This window comes from Phalacrocorax carbo, chromosome 12 (assembly GCF_963921805.1).
Source record: "Phalacrocorax carbo chromosome 12, bPhaCar2.1, whole genome shotgun sequence".
NCBI lineage: Eukaryota > Metazoa > Chordata > Aves > Suliformes > Phalacrocoracidae > Phalacrocorax > Phalacrocorax carbo.
This window is the reverse complement of record NC_087524.1, coordinates 22,664,743-22,686,083: the sequence shown is the minus strand read 5'-3', so window position 1 is coordinate 22,686,083 and position 21,341 is coordinate 22,664,743. Positions and strand designations below refer to the sequence as shown.

General features: G+C 46.0%; 1 long non-coding RNA gene across 1 annotated transcript in view; it reads left to right on the top strand.

Moving 5' to 3' along the window:
* Window positions 1-21,341, top strand: part of LOC135315529 (uncharacterized) — a 206,537-nt gene that overhangs the window by 137,930 nt on the left and 47,266 nt on the right. Inside the window, exons 9-12 of the long non-coding RNA XR_010375023.1 lie at window positions 8,760-8,867; window positions 9,321-9,405; window positions 11,824-12,150; window positions 12,591-12,748. This is a non-coding gene — a long non-coding RNA (uncharacterized LOC135315529). The remainder of the gene's footprint in view (window positions 1-8,759; window positions 8,868-9,320; window positions 9,406-11,823; window positions 12,151-12,590; window positions 12,749-21,341) is intronic.

Sequence of the window (21,341 nt, the reverse complement as noted above, 5' to 3'; positions counted from 1 at the left end):
TTACTGCGGTGGGGCACAGCACAGGGAGTTTGGGGGTTCTGCTCCATTTACATGTCAAATAGATTAACAGTCCTGAAAAAAAAGGTTAAGTGCTTCGCTCGGTCTGGTGGAGTATGTATAAAGGTAGCTCTTAATGGGTGAGAATTCCATTTTCTGGCACCTAAGTATACTTAAGAAATCTGTCCCCAAAAGGTTAGTCTGCCCTTTCCTGCTTAAACGTGGTCTCCCTGGACCTTCTGCTGAAATAAAATATTCCGACTGTGATATGGGAAGACAGGAGGAAAACCTCTGTGTTCCCTGTACAAAGAATGACCTTATTCCTTGTACCTCTCTTAGCTTCTGCCATGAGTTTTACATTCTCTAACAACTATAAACTTGCACGCCTGCAGGAGCAGCAGACCCCTGTGTCCTGGCCAGTCCTGAGCTGGAGTGTGTGGCAATAAAGCGTCCTGTGAAGCTTTATTGGGGCGTCCTCTGGGCTGCAGGCTTGAGCCGTTTCTCAGCTTTCCTGGATATTTAACTGGAGTGGGAATTGAGCTTATTTCTTGCTCACGAGTTTTACTACTAAAGGCTGTAAAATAAGTCTTCACTGAAGTGGAGCCAAATGTTTTGCAGCTTGTATAACCCCCACGAGTTTAGATGTTGCAAGTCTGTTGAAAATTTCAAGTTCATTACTTACTGTCCTTGCACTGGAGAGCACATAGCCCTCTTAGTAGTTTTTAAGCTTGAGCATATTGCACAATAAGAGTAGCAATAGCAGTAAAACCTATAAATCATGACATAAAAAGATGGCAAATATTCTTATTCTGAACATTTGTTTGGGATTAGTTTATACTGATTTACGTTCTACATCAGTCTTATTTTACTTTTGCCAGTGTTGAGAGGTTGCATGTGAAGAGCAGAATGTGCCATGTAGTACAAAATCAAATGTCAAGAGGCCAGGGAAGAGCCTGAATTATTTTGTACCATCACCTGATGAAGTCACACTCTGTTAACAAAGTTTCCTCCCCTGTCAATTATCCAGTACTTGGGTAGCCAAGACTCAAACTGGGTTTCCCAGGCAGAGCTGCAGCACTACCATTTTCTGCTAAGCTATGCCCAGTTCCAGGGCGGTCGCTGGCATCTCACGGCACCTTTCTGGTGTTGCCGTGTTTTTTGCAGGCAGGTATGGGGTTGCTGCAATGGGAAAGCCGTTGACTTGCAAATGGCACTCCCCAAAATTATTGTCAATGATTCTGTACAGCTCCGTCCCGGAAAGTGCAGGCCGTTTATTGTGTTTCTGCTAACTGATGGTATGCTGGCCGTGCTCAGCAGCGCACACAGTTTCGACCTCTGATTCAGCAATGGTTCTTATCTGCAGAACAAAAAAAAAAGGTTTTGAGATATTTTTTGGTGGGGGCAGCTTCTAATTTGGAATGAAAGTGACATTTCAAGCATGTATTTGTGAAATCGGAGAAGTGGAAGAAAGTAAAGCGAGACTGTAAACCAGACTGGAGACCGGGCACTCGGCTCCTGTGTCTGAAATGTGGGTCTAAGTCCTACTTCTAAAGCAGGAAAAGCAGCGTTCAGGTGTAGTGGAGCCATGTACCTGCCTCCTTCACAATCCAAGTGCCATAAATAGCCAGTCTTCTGAATGCTCCCAGTAAGATCTACTCTTTCCATTAAGGGCATTATAGAGGCTTTCACATGCCAAAGCATCTGCTGTTCAGTTCAAACCTCTGTATCTTTCCTTCTTTTTATAGATGTATGATGACACAATCTTTTCTCACTGTTGAGGACAGTGAGAAGAGCAACTCTACAGGTCTTGTCTGACAGCAATAATTTCTCACCCAACAGATTTTCTGAGTTCTGACAACTATTGGAGGATAAACTAGTATGGGCTCCCTTCACACCTGCCCCTCCCAAAGATGTCACGTCTGCCAGTATCCCTTCAGGGATGTTGCGCCTTCACAACCAGCACCCAAGGAGGGGTTGTTTAGAAGTCTGAGTTTGCAGGAGTGAATTACAAACTCACTTTACAGTAAATTCCAAGGGGTGGGAAGAGCTCAGAAAAACACTGTTTTCAAAATAATGGCATTGCAGCTGCTGAACTCTCTATAGCATCCGAATGTGAAGGATGGCTGTAGACGGGGCTGTTTAGGAGATCACTTCAGTGTGTTGCTCTGGTTCCCATTCATTCATATCTATTAGTACTAGGGTCATAACATAAATAAATCAAAGCACTCCGCAAGCTGCAATGAACATATTACCCAAGCAGAAACTAGAACAGTGGGGTGGACCGTTACTGAAGATAAATTATCAAGCTCCACTGGTAAGTGCTAAGGCTCCTGAATCATAGGGGCATTTTCTCAGTAAACATCTGAAAGGTAAAATTAAAGGCTTTCCAAATTCTAACCAAATTTATAACTTTTAAGTTATAAAGAATATAATTCTAAAGGTTTTCCTTTTTCTAAATCAACTTTTTAGAATTTATGGCAGGAGCAGTCCCCAGACGAGCTCCTCAGCATCTCTATTTCCCCAGTTACAGTATTTCTGTATGCTGAAACTATGAGTTTAAAATCAGATTCAACCTTTGACTAATTGGCTCCAAGTAGTTGTGGTTAAAGTGTCTCTGGCTACAAAATGAATATATTTTAAATCTGGGGTAAGAAGGAAGAGTAGAAGCATGTTTTCATTGAATCCTTCATTCAAAACAATCTCAGTGTGGCTGCTGCTGAACTCCTGCCTACAGATGAAAACCTCGAGCTAAGCGGTGCTTGAAACTTGAGTCAACCCACCCACTGGGGAACGGAGGCTGACGCTGGAGTCCTGCTGAGCCTGAAATAGGGATGCGCTGGGATACAGATACATGCTGTAATTCATGTTAGCACAGCTCATCAGATGCTAATTCAACCATCCGGTACTGCTGATCGCATCACTCTGGGACAGCGGTTTTGCAGCATGGTCGCCCCCATTTGATCTAGATTAACTTCAGCTGGATGACTTGAGGTAATTGTTTAAGTGAAAAATGAAAAAAGGAAAGAGAAAGGTTCATGCTTTTCAGGTATGATAGGACTTATTCTTCTGGAAGAGAAAACCAAGTAAGTTATGCCTGTGCGTGGATGTGTGCTTCAGGCAAGAAATAGGTCTACAATCTCTCACTGAAATGCAGCAGCAATACACCGTATAGTTATCGCACGATTACAGTCATAAAAAGGAGTTGGAGGAAAGGGCTTTAAAGAATGTGGCAGTGATGGACTGGGGATGGAAATCAATGCTGTTTGTAGTCCTGCTGCACGCCCATGTGAAGCCTGTTCAACGCAGAAGAGAAAATAAAACCGAGGTATCTCAGGTCTTGTCTGAAAAATGAAATCTAGCAAACAAGATAACAATGTGCCACTAAAATTAACCCCTCAGGATCTGTAAAAAAAAAAATAAATCAGGTTTAGTATCATAACAAATGCATCAATATCCTCGAAAAGTAAAGAAGCAGGAAAAATAGCCATAATAGCTGCAGGAGTCCTTCAAAATCGTGGCCCTGCGATGAGCTGCAAGGTGCGGGCGGATTGCCTTTGCTGGGCAGGTCTGAAAGGCGTCGGGTCTGACCCAGCTGCCGATGGGCTTGTCGCCTTTTCCTCTGTGGCTGCCTCCCGGGGAGCGGGAATGGGAGCTGCCAGGGTTGTGTGGGTCGGCGCTGCTTCGTGGAGGTGCTTCTGGGGAGCATCAGGCTAAAACTGTCCGGTCCCTTCGGCAGGACCGGCGAAGCTGGCCAGGACGTGTCCGAATGAAGTGTCTTTCCCCAGGCAGGTGCTCTCTGCTGTTTATTTCTCTTACTAGTGTGTGATTTCTGAGCAAGGCCCTCAGTGACGCTTTAGTCTGATTAAGGAAGACTTAAACATTGAGGTGGTAAAAGTGCCTCTATTAATTTGAGAGCTTCGTGTGGCAGGTGCTCTCTAAAGCGTGGGTTTGACCTGTTCAACGGGAGTGGCCCTTGTGGTCTTTGAAGACTTTGTTCTTTAAATTGTTTGTATAATAATGCCATTGGCTACAGTGGATGTGCCTTGCTTTGGTTTCTGTATGATGATCTCCTTAACTGATTTTTGTGAAAGAAAATCATTCCATTTCACATGAGGTGTTTTGTGCCGTCCTAAAGTAGGTAAATCTGTAATTGCAGGGTACCAGACGGTGGTTCGTATAACTTCTCAAAAGGAAAAAAGCACCTTTGAAATGCTGCTTAGACGTGACCAGCTAAGGCTGGCAGCAGCTTTAACTTTACACTTGATCGACCCCACGCCGAAAAATAGAGGCCTTTTGGAGGTCATTGTGAAGTAATGCTCCTGTTGTAGTGGGGAAATAGACCTTTGACTAATGTGGCATTTCTTTGTACTTTTAAGTCGCAAAAAGGTCCCCTTCCTGAAAGGTTGCTCATGAGAAGTCAAAATATTGTTCCTCTTTCCCGTAAATAAATGCTGTAGCTTTTGACAGCCTTCACAGGTCTAACTTTAAATTTATTCTTTGTATACGCAGTTTATCAAAAGAGGGTAGAAACATCATTTTAGAACAATGTTTTGCTGCTCACTGAAAGCACAACATGTAAATAATATTTCCTCAAGCATTTCATTTACGCTTTGGCTTTTGAATCCAGACTTCTGAAACCTATCTCTGTGTTTTTAATATACATTCATCTGGCTGACCTAAATTACCTTTTCTTGTGGAGGCTTTCTTTGACTGGGACTACAGAAACTTGTGATGAATGCAAGAAGAGTTTCTTGGCTCCAGTCCGTGTTTCGGCGTTGTACAGCCCGGGAAACCAAGGCCACGTCTCTCTTCTCCAGGCCTGCGCTCCTTAACTGACAGCAGAGGGATTGCTCTGCTTTAGGTTGCTTGAGCCTGACCGTGTAGTAAAGGGCTACATCAAATATTCCTCTGGCTCTTAAAATAGCGGAAGATCTACGGCTTGCTGCATGCCATAGTGTGACACAGCGCTCAGTGCACTTGACATTGGAAAAGCTGGTAAACGAAGCTGACTCATGAGCAATTTTTGTATTAATTATGCCTCTCTGTGAATTTGCTCTGTTCATTCCTTTTTGCTACCTAAATAATGTTAAAATACATTTATGAGCTTCCTTCCCAGAAGCAGTGTATTATCTCAGCTCTTTTATATAATGCAATCTGCGCTGGAATTATCCTCGTGCTTCAGCAGCAGGGTAAGACTGGGGTCCAGCTGGAAACCCCTAGAGCCTGGAGGCTGTCTGAGGGGTGGGTCTTGCAAAGAGCAATGATGTGCAATGCATACAGTTGCTGTGAAGGAAACACTGACTGCTTTTGACAGGACATACTACTTCCCGTATTTCATATCAAGGGAGATACAGAGATTTTTTGTCCCAAATTAATCTAGTGGGAGTTGATTTTGTTCTTCTTTTCTTTTATACAGTAATCTAGCAGATGCTAACGTCTTTATGCAAGGCATATGGGTGCCAAGGATAGTTCAGGATTTTCATTTGTCTACAAAACAGAGGTGTCTGCCCCAGGTCTCAGCTGGGTTCACAGATAGGGCTGAGCCTGCTCTGGACCAGTAGGTACCTGGCAGCCTGGTGAGTACTGCTGGTGTAGCTGTGCCCTTGCTGCGTCTCTGTGAGGTGGCTAGAGATAACAGGGCAGACGGGGATTCCCACCGTGAAACTCAAGTCTTTAGAGGAAGAAAGGATTTAAAAATGAGGGTTCGAGGTGCTTTCACTGCCAGTTAGCATATCTCAAGGCAGCTTCTTTACAAGCCTCTCTTTCTTTCTCTGTGTTCTTCAGTTTCATGGTAGTATTTCTTTTGCTTAAGTTTCTTTTTTTGCAGTGTTGACTAACTCGGTGGGTAATAACAGCTTGTAGTCTTGTGGCGCTGTGGGACAGGGTTTTAACCGCCCCTTGCGGGCATTTGCTTTTTACTTTGTCAGAAGGGCATTTGGTGTAAACAGTAGCAGGCCTTTATTTCAGCCAGGTGCAGCACTGATGTTATATAAATATAACTTTTTGTTTCTCACCACCTATGTCTGTAAGTCTATGCCTGCTTTTACCTTACCTTAAAGGAACGAAAAAGAGGCTAGATCTATTAAAATGAGGCGGTACCAAACAGCGCAGGAGCACCCTCAGACTCCGGGGGCTCTGCTGGCGTGACACAGCTAATGACGTTATGGCGTTGGGATGGTGTGGTCATTTTTAATTATTTCATCAAACTACTCTTAGGCAATCTTCTCATTTTGGTTTCTAAATAAGAACCCCAGAACTTATTTTTTCTCCTTGGAAGAAAACCCATTTGGTTTTTCCCCCGGACTGTGTTTACGTGCCCGCACGGGGTGGCAGACCACCCTCGTATTCTTGGTCTTTGGCTCCCACGCCCGCGAAGCATTGCCCCGCTCCGAGTGGGGCCGAAGAGCTGGGCTGGCCAGGCAAAGAGGAGGTCCCTCTTCTCCTTGCAACTAATCCTGCTGGTAGTTTAGTCCCTCTAGACAAGTCTTTGGGCACTTGTTGGCTTTGGTTCATCGGTGAGATGTTGATGTGGCAGCTGTCACCAGAACAGCAGCAGCTTGCATTTATAGGGAGTAAAGATGATAATTTTTTGGATAAAGTATTTCCAGCTGGACTCACCAAATAAGTCATGCCTGAGATAACCCAGTCCAAACCAAAATCTTTTTATGTAGACCCCTCAAGCAGGAGAGGAGGTGTGCCTGAGGCTGCAGGGAAGGGTGGCGGACCAGGGCTTGCGTGGCCCCGTCCCCCGGCTCCTGGGTGCGGAGCGGAGGCTGCGGTGCGCAGGCACCTTGTACTCTCCACCTGCCTGACAAAATTCAACTTGTTGCTATAACTTCACAAATTTATTTTTTTTCCCTGGCTGCTTGCAAGAATGGGATCAAACTTTGAGTTTTTATTTGCGTTTTTTCACACAGTTAGAAATAAAAAGCCACCCACTATATTTCTCCCATAAACTTGCTGCCTTCCGGTAGTAACCAATTGGTGAAACTCAGATAATTTTCATGTTGTGTGCTTACGCCATCACCGTTTCATTGAAATAAGAGTAAATATGTGGCAAAGCATCTTTTAAAAAGCAATGACGTTATAGTCAATGCAATGAGCTGTGTCTGTCCCCGCTTGGATGAAGCGGCGAGGGGACTGTCACTGGGACGTGACGCTGGGCACAGCTGTGTGTAGGGACTTCTGTGGTTCCCTGGGTCTCAGGAGAACATGCACTGAGTTACTTCTATGGCTTCGAATACGGCGGTAGCCTGTGCCATCCCAGCCTGCCTCCCCAGGCAGCCGGGGCTGAAATCAATAACTCCTGCTGCTCTCACATTTATTGCGGCTTCTCCACTGGATTTTGTTTGGTTGTTTGTTTTGATCACCTGGTGTCGATGTTCCTGGAAGTTTTGACGTTCCATTAATATTGACAACCTTCTTTTCCTTTGTGTTTTCCCCATTGCCTACTTACGAGGTTACGTCAGCGCTTTGGCATCTGCGCCTTCCCGTCCTGCTCGCTGACCCTGGGGCAGCACAGCTGTCAGCAGAGCAGCCAGGTGTCTGGGGCTTCGGCTCTTACTGTGGTCAATTTTTCAGTCAGTCGAGCTCAGCCTCCATCCTGTATAACTGCAATTACTCTAGTTTTTAAACAGCCCATCTATTTTCTTAATGAGAAATTAATTTCATCCTATTTAAAATCACCTTTTCTTTTTTTCTGCTGGTTAAGAAAGCGCAGGCATCGCAGGCTCTCCGGCACGAGCACTGACAGTCAGGTGTGGATTACAGCACTGCTCGCGGCCCAAGGCTTTTTAACAGTGTAAAGCGGTATTTTATTTGGCCCGCAGGATCGTTGCTCTGGTGAGATGAAACGACTGTGTTGGAGATGCCGTGTTTGCTCAATGGAGAGCATCTAATACAGAGACAAAAAGATCAAAAGCTGTTTCAAAGGCACGGAGGTGCATGATCTCAGTATGCCTTGGAAACTGTCTGAAGTTTGACAAATTTTGGGGGCGTGTGTGGGAATTTTCCAAGTTTATGGGAAGCCAACACTTTTTACCAATATTGGTCTGAAGTCAGGGCTGGCTTGCTTTCTTGGAATTTTTCCTTCTCTTAAAAGAAATAATATAGCAGCTCAAGGGGCATTTGGCCAGCTCAAATGACAGCTGTCTTTACTTGCATCCGGACTGGTTTTATCTCAGATCAAATAAACTGCTATAAAGGCTGTCACACTGAGTTTAGGAAACTCTCCCGAGCAGCTCTGCCCCAGCCGGCGGGATGGGGGTCCTGGCTGGGTCACACCCCCCTCTGCCCAGGCGCTGCTGGTGGCAGCCCCAGCATCACCTTTGGGGTACAACTGTAGTGTTTGCATGAACTCGCCTGCTGCTGCTGCTGGTCTAGTGCTTGTCTTGTGGCTCCACATTTAAATTGTTTTATATTTTTAAGTTCCTCTGTGGTCTGCTATCTAATGTTATTTTTAATACAGTGTCAATATTTCAGAAATCAGAAAACACCTGCTTTCACTAGCTGCTCTTTGAAGTTTCCCACGTATTAGTAGTGCTTGTAATAGATTTTGGGGCATCTTCCCGTGAAACGCTGTCCGAAGGTTGCACGGGCCGTACGGGTATCACTGGTAGTATTCGCAAAAGCCCTGAACACGGCAGAGCCTTTATGGCCATTTAGGTCCTCCTGAAAGTCTCACTGCATGTGTGAACGTGCAAGAAATAAGATTCAGCTACAGCATCTTCCCCATTAAGTCTCCTCACTGCCATGTTTTCCAGGTGAGCTGCTTTACCTGTGGACTGAAATCCCTGCTGACGCAAAAAGGCTGGAGTGTTTCTAGTCTGGATCCAATTAGACAGGAATTGCGAAGCACTTCCACCCAGCAGGTTAACGCGCTTCTCTTATTCCTGAATTACATGCAGAATGTACTTCATTACAGGTGCTCTTTTGCTTACTTTCCAACACTGCTTCTTTCTAAAGCTTTCATTCGTCGATGTGTTACACACAAAATACAGAATAGCTCTTGGGCAACTCCTTAACGTAGGCAAGCCTCGAATGCATGAAACCTTGTTATCCAGGTTTTGGATAATCTGAAATTCATATGTTTCCCCTGAATCCAAAAGTCATATAGAAATTAAACGGAATCCCAAGCGCTGGTTATCTGAATCCTTCAGACATCCCTCAGGACATACAACTAATCAGGATCACTGGTATGCAGCACTTAAGCATCCTAATTTTATTCAGTCAGGAAAAATATCATTCAATAATAAAAACTGTAGCATGGTAAGTCATCTGCATACTTTGAGTAGGGTTTAACGTTCTCATTTTCTTCTTCTTAGCGTTTGCCATTAGGATCAGCGGAAGGGATTTGACTTCTGCACTTACGGATACCCCTCTTTGGCAAGGAGTGGCAAAATTAAATCTGTAAGTTTAAAAATCTGTTCTACAATTAAATTTTCAGAAGGACCTACTGATTTTGATGAGGATTTTGCTTTTTAGAAGCCGATAGCAATATGTATTAGTAGGCACACATTATTCAAAGCTTAGCTTTGTTGAATGACAATTCATTTCACAGCTTACTGAGATTTCATGTACATCTGTTAAGCGCCAAGGAGGCAAAAGTGGAAGAGGAGGGCAGCGCTCTCAGAGCTGTAGAGCACAGGGTATACTGTAGGCTTGCCATGAACACTGGGAGAAAAAGATTTACAAAAAGAAAATTAATTTATTTTGAAGAAATGAGGATAAATGAAAAGTTCACTAGCGCCGCGTTATTGGTAGATGCGGTTGAACCTCAACACCCAAACCAACTCCTGCAGACAATGTCCGTCCATCCAGATGTCCCCAGTGTAGCAGGAGCTGTGCCTGGGGCTCCGGGAATGGGAACTGGACGTTGCGGGTTCTGCTGCCCGGGCGGCTGAGCCCAGCCCAGCCAGCCCTGCCGCTTCAAAATGTCTTGTGGCTTCCTCCGGCTTCCGTTGCAGTCAGTAAGGGTCAAGGTTTGGCAGCGCAGTGGCTGCAGCCCGCTGGAGCTGGGTGAACTGCCCGAAGGGAAAGCACGCTGGAGCGTTCCTCATTGATTCATCCTCCTGGAACGTGCCTTCCATATCAAAGCTTTCACGTGGCAGCCGCATGTGCTGGGCCCTGAAAATATGAAGGAAGATGACCTGAGACGTGTTTGCATCCTCCTGCTTGGTGAGGGTGCAGCCGGCTCCAAGCTCAGCTCTCCCCAGCCTGGTGTTTTCTCTGCGTGCCACGGGGCTGGACATCTCCTTCTGGCCTTGGTCCTTTCAGGACTGACGTTTGTCTGGGTACCCCTCTTGGGTCCATGAAAGCAGATCACAGGTTGGGTTTGCTACCCTGCTTATCCTCTTCAGCTTCCCTTAAAGATGAACTTTTGAAGTGAAATAAGGTATGTATTGGTTGATTCCCACCAGTTTTCGGTAGAACGCCCTGGGGCCGCCGGTGCCCCTGGCAGCGGGTGCCGAGGCAGTGGGTGCTCGCACCCTGTGCCGTGCCCGGGTGGAAGGGAAGGATGTTGGTGCATGGTGTTGCTCCTGGCCCTGGCGGGGGGGACGATGGCCCAGCCTCCTGAAGGGCAATACTGCAACTCCCTGTATCCTCCAAACTGGGAAATGGCACCTCAGGCACCGTTTGATGGAGGGGGCTCTGGGGTGCTTGGGGTGGGTCAGGGCGTTATTGAAAGGTTTTGTGCGGGTGGAGGGTGGTTCGTGGGGTTCTGTTTGTTGGTTTTCAGTGGTTCTTTTTAAAATTTGTTTATAAAAATATCTCAAAATAAAGCAAATTTATTCTCTATAGCTACGTGTACAGTATGTTGCCCTGAATCAGGTGGGTATTAACTGGAGTCTAAACCACAAGCGCCACTTTTAACTTTGTAGTTGGTAACTTGTATGACACCATGAAACCTCTGGCATATGCATTCACCCAGACGCTCTTTTTACTTCATGATGTCTTTTGCCGGTGCCAGTTCACCTAAGCAGATAAGGACACCTACTCTGATTTTCACCCTAGAGGCAAAGCGTTGCGAGCTTCCCTGGGGGATGCTCCTGAGCAGCCCAGGAGGGCCATTTCCCACCTTCGCATGGCTGCGGGCTGGACTTTCCCACGCAGTTCAGCAGTGAACGTGTCGTTCCTTTTATTTGGCAGTATATTGCTATTTCCATGCACGACAGCCTCTGTCGTGACAAAGTTCTGCCTTTGGGTTTCTTTGTTTGGGTTTAGTATTCTCAGCTTGAGTTGCATTAACATAATTTTCCAATCTTTTCTACCAGACTTACAGTCTGTGACAGATTAGCAACTTATTTGGATGGAGGGTACAGATGCAAAATTTAAGTAGTGTATCATTGTCCTAGACCAAGTGACTTGTGGATATATTTTGGCTTCTTTCTACCATCTACTTCCTTCGCTTCTCTAACCCATTTTTGTTAAGGGAATATGCTGCTACTTTGTGCTTTGCTAGAATCGCTGCTTTTTTATTAGAGACATTGGAAAGCCATCAGTGTGTCGTATTTTCTCCCATCATGCCTGAATACTTTGACTCCTGAGCTTTGTAATTCATCTAGAGACGTGCGTCCCGTACGCTGCCAAGCATAGCGCCCGCTGCGCGGTGGCAAAGCGTTCTCTTCAGCACATTATTTAATCCATTTTCCGTTCTGTATGTTTGAAATGCAGTGATATAAAGCAAAGGGCTGAATATTGGAATAACTTACAGGCATTAACGTGTAAGTGTGTGTGGGTAAGCTGGGGTACTTACCAATCTGTATTTTGCTGTCATTTCTGTAATGCTAATACCTGAACGGGCTGATTATCCATTCTGAAATGCAGTTGTGGAAACGTACCCTTTCCCGCCTGACGCTGAGTGAGGCACCTGGCCTATTTAAATCTCAGAAGGAAATACAGAAAATCTGCGCGATAGTACGTCGCCTCCTGAGGAACACACAGGCTTGCAAAAACTGCTTCTGACTTGGGCTGGTGCCGTAACTTTTCGCAGCATCAGGACAGGCTGGGCCGTCACAGGGCAGCGGACTTTCCACGCCACCTCTGAACGCCACTGTTTCTGTGCAGGGAGCTCTGTGGAGCCAAGCCTCTCTTCCCAGAGATGTTCCCAGAGTTAACTGGGCTCCGTGTGGGCTCTCCTCCGTCTGCTGCCAGGTGGGCGATGGGTAGGTGCCGACGATTTCCACAGCTTGCGCTTTAGGTTAGATTTGATATGTAGCTCTTTGGCCATGGCATTCACATGGTGATGTTGAATGCAATGACTCCATTAAAGGAGGCAAGAGGTGCAAACCTGCTTCCTCAGGCAAAATAAAGATTCTTCCTGACCGGAGGGTTGGTGGTGGTGGGATGGAGGGACCCGCATCGTTGCCCGCCTCCTGCTCCCCTGTTTGTGAAGGATACCAATGCATAGTCTGCGTTTTATGTTGATTTGGTTTTGAGTGAAAACTTCTAAAGGGAAAGAAAACAGAAGTTTGTGAGGTGGCTTAGGGAAGAAAATAAGCCAAAGGAAAATTGATTCGTAGTGAAGCTGATATTCCATTATTATTTTTGAGCTCCTGAACAGAAAACTCATGCATTTGCATAACTCTTTTTAGCTACGACTGCGGCAGAAGCACGAGGAGATGGCAAAGCTTCAGCATTTACATATCATATGGCCTACGTTGAATTTTGGTCGTCGTTCTAAGGGAAACTCCGTCCAGCTTCTCAGTGCTTACCAGGACATCTGTACAGAGAGTTGCTGAGTTGGAAAGAGGTATGTGAACATTTGTGTGGTGGAGATAACTTAATCGCGTATGGGGTGGAGTCTGTTTGTGGATGGCATGAGGGAGAATTTTGAAATCACATGTGTGTTAACAGATGGTTCAACCTGATACCAAATGTTAATTTCTTTTGCTGTTCGCTGCAGAAAGCACCAAGAACAATTTTTAAATTGTCTTTTCATGAAATAATGAAAAAAAAAACCTTAATTTGGGATTATAAATCACCTAATTGAAAAGAAATTGTCTATTTTAAAATACTGTGACTTGAGGAACTCCAGAAAAGCTGATGTTAGGTTGATCCCCAAGGGCTGCCTCCGTAGCAAACGTTAATGCCACTGCTGAGCGTGGCACCAGCCGAGAGATACCTTCGTGTTTGAAAGCACTTTGTCCTTCAGGGCTCGGAAAGCAGCAGAGGTTTATGAGGTGGCTGAGATGGGCTTTACCTGGTGGACCTCAACGGGGGATCAGGGGCAGCCTCGTCGCTGTGCTGTGATGCAGGACTTGGGGCTGGCGCGTTGCCATCGCCAGCCACCGCTGCCGTCACCCAGGCTCCACCCGCAAGGAAGGCGACGTGGGAAGATTCCGCTGTGGGAGGTTTTGGTCCTGCTCATGTCCCCAAGGGAAGACTTTCCCCCGCCACCGGCTCCAGGAGGCGCAAAGGCTGTCGGGCACCTGCGCGGTCAGGTGCTTTTGGGGGAGGCGCGCGCGAGCGTAATTAATTAACGCAATGTCGCTGTCGCCAAAGCGCCCGGAGATGCACGCCCAGTTCAGGCCGTCCCCGCCGCGTGGAAACGCGTGAGCTCGCGTCTCGGAGCAGAACTTCCCGCTTGGACGTGCCACCCGTGGAAGCTGGTGTGGGCGGGGGACCGGGGCAGGAAACCTCCGGCGATGGCTTTGGAAGCGGCTCAATGTCGCTGCCTGCATTTGCATTGTAACGGGAAGCATCACTCTGCTCTGCACCTAAGAAGCATTTAAAATATCACAATTACAATTTTTAAGTGGGCTTTTTTTTCTACACTGGAAGTATAGATTAAAGACTACTGCATAATTTTCATGGTGCATTGTAGCTTTTCCTTCTTTCAAAATGCAGAACAAAACTGCTTTAAAAACAGCAAACACCAGCTGAAGGCTCGCATGGTTACACAACCTAATTATAAATATTCAGCGAGTTCCAAAAGCACAGCGGAGTAAATAAATGTATCGCACAGCTGAAGAATGCGTCCCTTATTGTCAGATATTTAACGGTTTTGAAAGTAATTAAAAGCAAAGTATCCATTCGAGCCTGCAAGTTAGCAGAAGTTTAAATTTTATTTTATAAATTGCAATGTAGTTGAGGATAACCCCCTATGCAAACAATAGCAATGAATATTCAGGTTTCTGGAATTAGAAAATGAGTAATTTCTGTTGAAAAGATAAACAAGATTATTTCTTTTTAGTCATCTTTGAAAATGAATGGCTGCACGCATTAAAGAAATAGCTTCTGTTGTTCTGCTGTCGCAGTTTATTATACGGGGGACTGAGATGGGGACTGGGCTGTGAGCTGCCCTTCCTTAATGCACAGAGAGCCTATAGATCGAGTAATTCATTAGTACAAGTGCAGCGTAGCATCTCCTTGCCGTGTTGCTTGCTGTGAGCAACTAAAGTCCATTTTACTGCTGAATTATATTTGATGCTGGAGGAGGTATTCCTGAAATAAACTATATTATCCACAAGAGACTGATAGGAGATGATAAAATCCATTTTATTTATGGTATTTTCAGCTATCTTGTCAGTATAATGTATCGCATCACTGGAAAATACTGGATTTATTTTAACCTTGCTCTAAGAAGTAGATTTGCCGTATACCTGTCCACTGAGCCACTGTTTTCATGTGCTGATTTCAGATGCCGTGATTTATGAGTAGTTTTCTGGGTCGCAATAGCTGTGGCAAAATATTACATGTTATGCCTCTCCTGGAAGTATAACTGCGAAGGCAACATCGCTTATTTCAGCACGAACATGTGCATTTGTTGTATGTTGCTTCAGGAAGGGCAGCAGATGCTTAACCCTTGCCTACTGAAAGGCCAGTTCGTGCGGCGGCGGGTCTCGGAGCCCAGCGCCCTGCTGAGACCGGCTCCTTCAGCCGCTGCTCCGCTCAGGATTTTGTTTGGCGCTTGCAAAGGAAATAGTTTAGACTAGGAAAGGCTTGTAATCAAGAGCCACTAGATCCCCTTTTTAAGTAAGAAATACTAACGGAGTGGTGTTTCCCAGGCGAAAGGCGACAGAGGCTGAAGGCTGAGGTCTGTGTTTTCGTCCCGCCAGCCTCTGGGCTCTTTCCGCTGCCGCTGCCGGAGCGCGTTCATGGGAGGGCGCGCACCTGTCTGCCACGGAGCTTGGCCCGGCCGGCGCCACCGGGGTACCGACGCTGTGACGTGGCGTTTGTGGTGAGGAAGGTGACGGTGCAGCACTGGCTCTGATGATAGGCCAGCTGTGTGCGCCTCTGCTCTGCTCAGAGAGTTTCATCCCCAAATGATGCCCAGGGAGAGCAGACCAGAAACGGCCACTAGCGCAGGAGGTCAGTGCTGGTTTTACTGGTGACTTTTTCTGGGTTTTCCTTTCTGGTTTTCTGTGCTTCTCCCATGCAGTGCTGGCATGGCAGCAAACCAGCCTAAATCTGCCTTTTAACAGGAAAGAAATGAAAAGGATTGTATAAAGGGACAACTACTTAATAAAAAAAAAAAACCCAAACCACCCATTGCCAGACTTTGAGTTCAACGTGGTTCCATTTATACCAAACTCAAGAACTGGATGCATTATCTAGCTAAAGTGAAGTCTCCTCTCAAGGCGTCTCCTCACCTGCTCTCTCGACAGTCTGCCCAAATTCCGTCCCTGACCTTTTCTGTTTGTTTTCATAGTTAATGTTGATTTTAATGAGTGAATTTTAATTGTTGCTTTTCAAGGTTTGGAAGAAATCTGTAGAGATAAAATTTGAAAGGCTGAGAAATTAAAAGGCTTATCAGAAGAGAAGTACCTCAAAGTGGACATGCAAATACCAGACTTTGATTTTTTTTTTAAAAAAACCCACCTATTTCTTTGTCATTGTACAGACTGTTCTAGTTTAAACCTTTTAGTGTGTGTCAATGTAAACTGAAGTAGCTTAGAATAAGAATAATTTTTATGCCGTTACCCCGAGGAGGTCCGGGGCTCGGAGGTCTGTGCTGACCGCTGCCTCCGGAGACCCCGCGATGAAATGCCCTTTCACGTAGGAAGTCGGTTGGCGGCTTGTGGTTGAAAGGTCGGATCCTCAGCTGGCCCAAATCCACATGGATCAGATGAAATCAAAATAGTCACACAGATTTAGGCCAGATGGAGATTTGACCCCTATCTTGGTATTTTTTCCTCTGCTGTTTGTCTCTAAAGCCTTTTCTTATTACAAAAAAAAAAAAAAAGGATTTTTGTGAGATGCAATTTGGTGTGTGCCGGGTTTGCCCTAGGAGGTGACGCCATTCAAATGCTGCAAGGAATGAAGGTGAAGACCGTATTTATTTTAATTGTTCAGGCGGACTGAGACTTCATCCCCAGCTGCCTCTCCCGACCGGCTCACTGGGCTGCGAAGAAGAGCCGTTAGAAAAATCCACCGCTTAGAAAAATCCTGACAAAGAGCGGAATGCTCTGGCAGCGCTAGGAAATGCCGCTTCCCTCAACGTGTGCCAGAATATTTCCTTCCTGCCTGCGAGTCCAGTGTGTACGGACAGACACTCAGTGGCAGATGGAATTTCCAAAGGAGTTTGCTCGTTTTCTGTGGTTATTAACAACAAGCTGATCAGTTTTGGCGTTTATTTTCCTGATTTCTGCTGTGTGTTTCCATTCTTTGCCTAGGCTATTCAGTTTTGGTTTTCATATCGGTTGAACTGCTTTAGGGAAAGATCTAATCTTACCGTTTTCCTTTTTCTTGTTGGGTCTTTGCAAGTCTCCAAGGGATTATACGGTGTGTATTTTATTACTGTGTAGCAGTACTCGCACCCGGAGTTACTCCGAGGTTGCCCTGTGGAATGTTATAGTAGCGCTTGGAATTATCTTCCATCTTACAAACTATTTATCTCCCTTATATTGACTTAATTTTATACGCCTTTCTCATTAAGAGGAATTCTTTGAGCTTTTGTACCTTCCCTTATTTTGCAGAGGTTTTTCTTAACCAGTCGTTAGAAGGTAAGTGGAGCACGTAGGTTTTGCATGCGCGTGGGCAGACTGGCGCCGTCGGCGCTCTGCTTATTCGGGTCACTGTGGCTGACGCAGAGCTGGCACATTTTTTAAGGGATTTCTGCTAGAGATGAGTGAAAAGATCAGGGCGTAAAGGGTCACTGATTGCTTGGGCTTGCCAGAGTTACCATCACGAAACCAGCTCTGCTCATCTCCCATCGCCGAGGCCATCGCTTTGGTTTGGAAAACGGGGATCGCATTCTCTCAACACAAAAATCAGGTGATATTGAAGGAAACGACCAGCAAAAACGTGACGATGTTAAGCTGTGTTGCTCTGGAAAGCGGGCGCGCCGCGTCGGTGCAGCGTGGTCTGGTGCTGTGTCCCCGCCTCCCAAATGCAGAAAATAATAAAGAATAACTGGAATTAGGGATCTCTGTGCAAATAAGTTTGCATCTACATCCAATCATTTAAAGGGAATGCACCTGTCTTGAATTTTACGTGAATGTACAAGAAAGCCGGCAAAGGTAGAAAATGCAGTCAAACAGCAACGCCAGCAATCAAACCCCAAAGTTTTTGATGCTTGTGTTCTTGCTTACTGGTGATCTGCTCAAACTGACCTTTCTTGTAATGATTTGCTTTTCAGCCTTAGCATACTCCCATGATACTCCTTGAAGAGCCTTGCAAAATTTGTGCTGCAAAGATAAGGAAGATTCTTATCAGAATCAAGCCAGTTCCAAGCAAACACAGAGGCTCTGATTCACTAAATAACACAAGAAGAAAGTAAGTTGTTTTTTTTTACCTGGAGTAAACAAGCGTATGCTCGAATATTTGACTCAATCAAGGTGTGAGGGATTGCTGCTGACTTCAGTGTTGCTTAAGTAAGATGAGACATTGGTGGTCTTTTCCATGAAAGAATGAGTAGTAATTTAGCAGCTCAGTGAGCGCCGACTTTAAATTTCCTGCCTTTTTGTGTCACAATGTTAATACTTTTAGAGATTCAAGTTTTCTATTAAATTTCTTCCCAGCGATAGGGTTGGGAGGTTAGCGTTTGAACGCTAACTCCGCTCCAGCGCTGCACTGGGAGCGGGCAGCGTTTTTTATGATGGTTGATATACAACTAAGTGCAGTAACACCGCTGGCTTTTGGTTTTATAGTCACCGTGTTTTACTGTAATTGAAATTATGCCATAGGCGTAGAATTATTGTCCTTTTTTTGTTTAAGCAGTAGAATTCCTGACAGTTTTCATCTGTGGATTCTATTGCTTTTCGTACCTCTCTCATAGTTTGCTTAAATATCACAAAGTACAGTTAAACGTGGCAGAACTGTTAAAACACTTGTTGAATCGCCTGATTTCTTCACCTATAAATGGACTAAAAGCACAAGACACTAAGTTAAGAAGAGACAAGGATCTAAACAAGGATACTGGATCCACGTGCTGAAGTTTGTGTCTGCCTGAGAATTTTAACTTACGAGTAAAGGACAAACTGCAGATGCTTTACGTTTAAAGAAAACCGTGATTCGCATCACACCTCCGCACGCGGCAGCAGGCCACGCTTGCCGTTTTGGCGGAGATGTAGAACAGCCTGAGCAATCAGGAGCGTCAGCAGCTCCTGGGGAATCAGGAGGAGAAGTGGGGTCAGGTATGTGAAATGATGGAACACAGAAAATGTGGGGAAAGACCAGCTCCCCACCCAGTTCCAGATAGTGGTTTGTGGGAGCACGGAGGACTAAATACGTAACCTTGGGCAGCAGAGCTACATTTTGGGTATTTTGATACCTTTTGGCCTGGAAATGTGAGGAGTGAGAGGTTACATTTCTTCCTGGCTTTTTTTTTCCTTTTTAATTTGGAGCATATCCTTGCATCTGTGTATGTAATTTGCATTCTAATGCAAATATTCCTGTATTGCTGCAGTCATATTATTTCACTGCCATGCCAACAATCAATAGCTCAAACTTTAACTTTCAAATCCCGTTTCCAAACTCTGTATAACTTACTCTGTATGTTCTGGTTTCTCAGAAATGGGATGTGCTATTTAAATGCTCAGAGCCCAAAGCCTTATTTAATTGTATCAAAGCCCCTGATAGCTCTGTCGTGGATCAAGACTCCAGGTTCCTGGCTGTTGGGAGAAACCCCAGAAACCCTCCCTGTGCTGTTTGAGGCACAAAAGTGTTTGCTGGGCTGTTCTGTAAAGCCCCTCACTTCGCCAGCGAGTTCTCCTGGTAACACAGTATTTTGGGCTGGTGATAACGGAGGAGGGAAAAGGCAATGCTGCTGTTAGCGTTTGACCCAGTGATACCCAGCCACGTTATTAACTTATTTATTTGCCCTGGCAGGGTCTGTATTTATGCTCGGGGAGTGCCTGCAAAGCTGGAAACTGGTAACGTGTGTGACCTTTTCGTGGCAGTTTTCCGATGGAAATGACCCCCTCGGAGCCCCCCAGGGCTGTTGATGCAAAACTAAAGAGAGCTGCCCTTTTGAACCAAATACAGGTCTCATTTCTTCACGTTGTTTTCACCATCTTTTATAAAAGGCCTTGACGTTGTAGGACCTTCTGTTAATTGTGCGGCCAGCTTGCCGGCACGGCCTCGCGGGACGATGTCCGTGTGGTCCCTGAGCTTTGTAGGCTCCTGCTCGGTCACGCTTGCTGCAGCGCCGGGCTCCGGTCCCCGGCAGCGGGGAGCGCGGAGCCCGGCGGCCCCACTGACCCTCCGGGTCTGCCGGAGAGGAGTCCAGAAGCTGCGCAGCCCTGACTGCGGGGCAGTTTTAATGGATGAAACGTACCAGCTCAGGCTTTAAATACACGAGATCCCTGAGCTTGCTGGCTCATTGTAGAAGCAAAAGCAATAATTAGATTGAAGTGCCCACCTCAAACCATGCTGTAGCATGGATCCTTTGAAGTAAATCTGTATTTCATTTTGCAAATATATATGAATGTTTTAGTTCTCCCCTTCCTCAAAAGACGCACAGAAGTTGACAGAAATTATTCACCATTTGGGACTTCTGAAGCTCAGACAAACTATTTAATTTTCTAAATGTAGATTCAAAGTCTGATTTTTAGGAGTTTAAATTCTGAATATTACTACTTTTTTTTTTTTATTTACAACTTCATGCAAGGATAGCACCAAATTGCTGGCAAAAGCCTTCAGGACTTTGTGTGGGGAAAACCTGCACTTGGCTCCAGGTTGTCTTTGAGAAACTAAAACTTCTGAGGTTTCTGCAAGAATCCCGGTACATACATATATGTTTCTATCTAAGCTTCCATAACTCATCAAGCTAAGTTCAGATCTGCACAAAAAAAAATCCTCCCAAGCCTGATTCAGCTCAGCCTCATGCTTCAGCAGACGACGAAGCTCGGGCTGCCAGCCGAGGCCAGAGTCGGTGGCAGTGGGTGGCCGCAGCAGGTACCTGCGTACGGGGGGCTCTCTTTAGCAGAATACCTCTTACAGCTAAGAAACCTTTGTGCGTTCTCAGATGACATTAACTTTTTATTCTCTGATATTTGGGAAGCAGTAGAGGCTCCTTTTTCAGAGAAAGAGGAGCTCCCGGGCCGTGCCCGCGCATGGCAATGAGGATCGCGCGCTCTCCGGCAGACCCTCGTCTCTGCGGCGCGAGCTCGCAGGCTCTGTTTGCTGCAGACTGAGCAGGTAACGAGATCTTTGCTGCTTCTGCAGCAGGCAGCTGTTTCTCACAACTTTCTACCTTCAGGGCGTCTTCTGCCACGCTCCCGCTCCCAATTATTCTTTCCCTGAAACCCTATCAATAACTCGGTGGCTTGACTGGAGTCAAGGATTTAAGCTGATGTTCATCTCTGCGTTGAAGTGAAGATGGGGAAGATTATTTTATCCAACACAAGGAAGCCACCCGCCGCCCGTAGTCGGAGCAGCGTAAGGCTGGAAAGAGCTGCCCTTCCTCTCCATCAGGCCTTGCCCTGCTGGCTCCAGCCCAGCCGCCGCCTTCAGCTGGTGCCCGGCACGTGGGCGGCTCTTCCCCTTCTTTGGGATACGGTCCAAGCTGGTCCCACGCCGGTGGCTGCTCTGGCTAAAGAACTGTGCGAATTGATCCGATTCTTGGGTCACCCAGGGTGTTGGTTAGGTGCTGAGCCGCCAGCAGGTTTGCAGTCCCCTGCAATACCGTGTCACGCAGCGCACCGTTCCATTTCAACTGCTTCCCTGTTGTCCCGAGATGCTGAGCTGATTCTTTTGTAACCAGCCTGCTCTTTCCAAGGCTTAGAGCTGAGCTGCCTTTTCAGAAAGAGAAAGATAAGCGTGATAATTTTATATTTTAAAGGAACCGACATGATAACACAGGTTCCCCACTCCTCAGAAGCATTGGTACTTGCCCCCCGATTCGAGTCACGAGTTGCCTTTCCCCTCCGCAGCGTGCCCTGGATGACTGCATGCTTCCC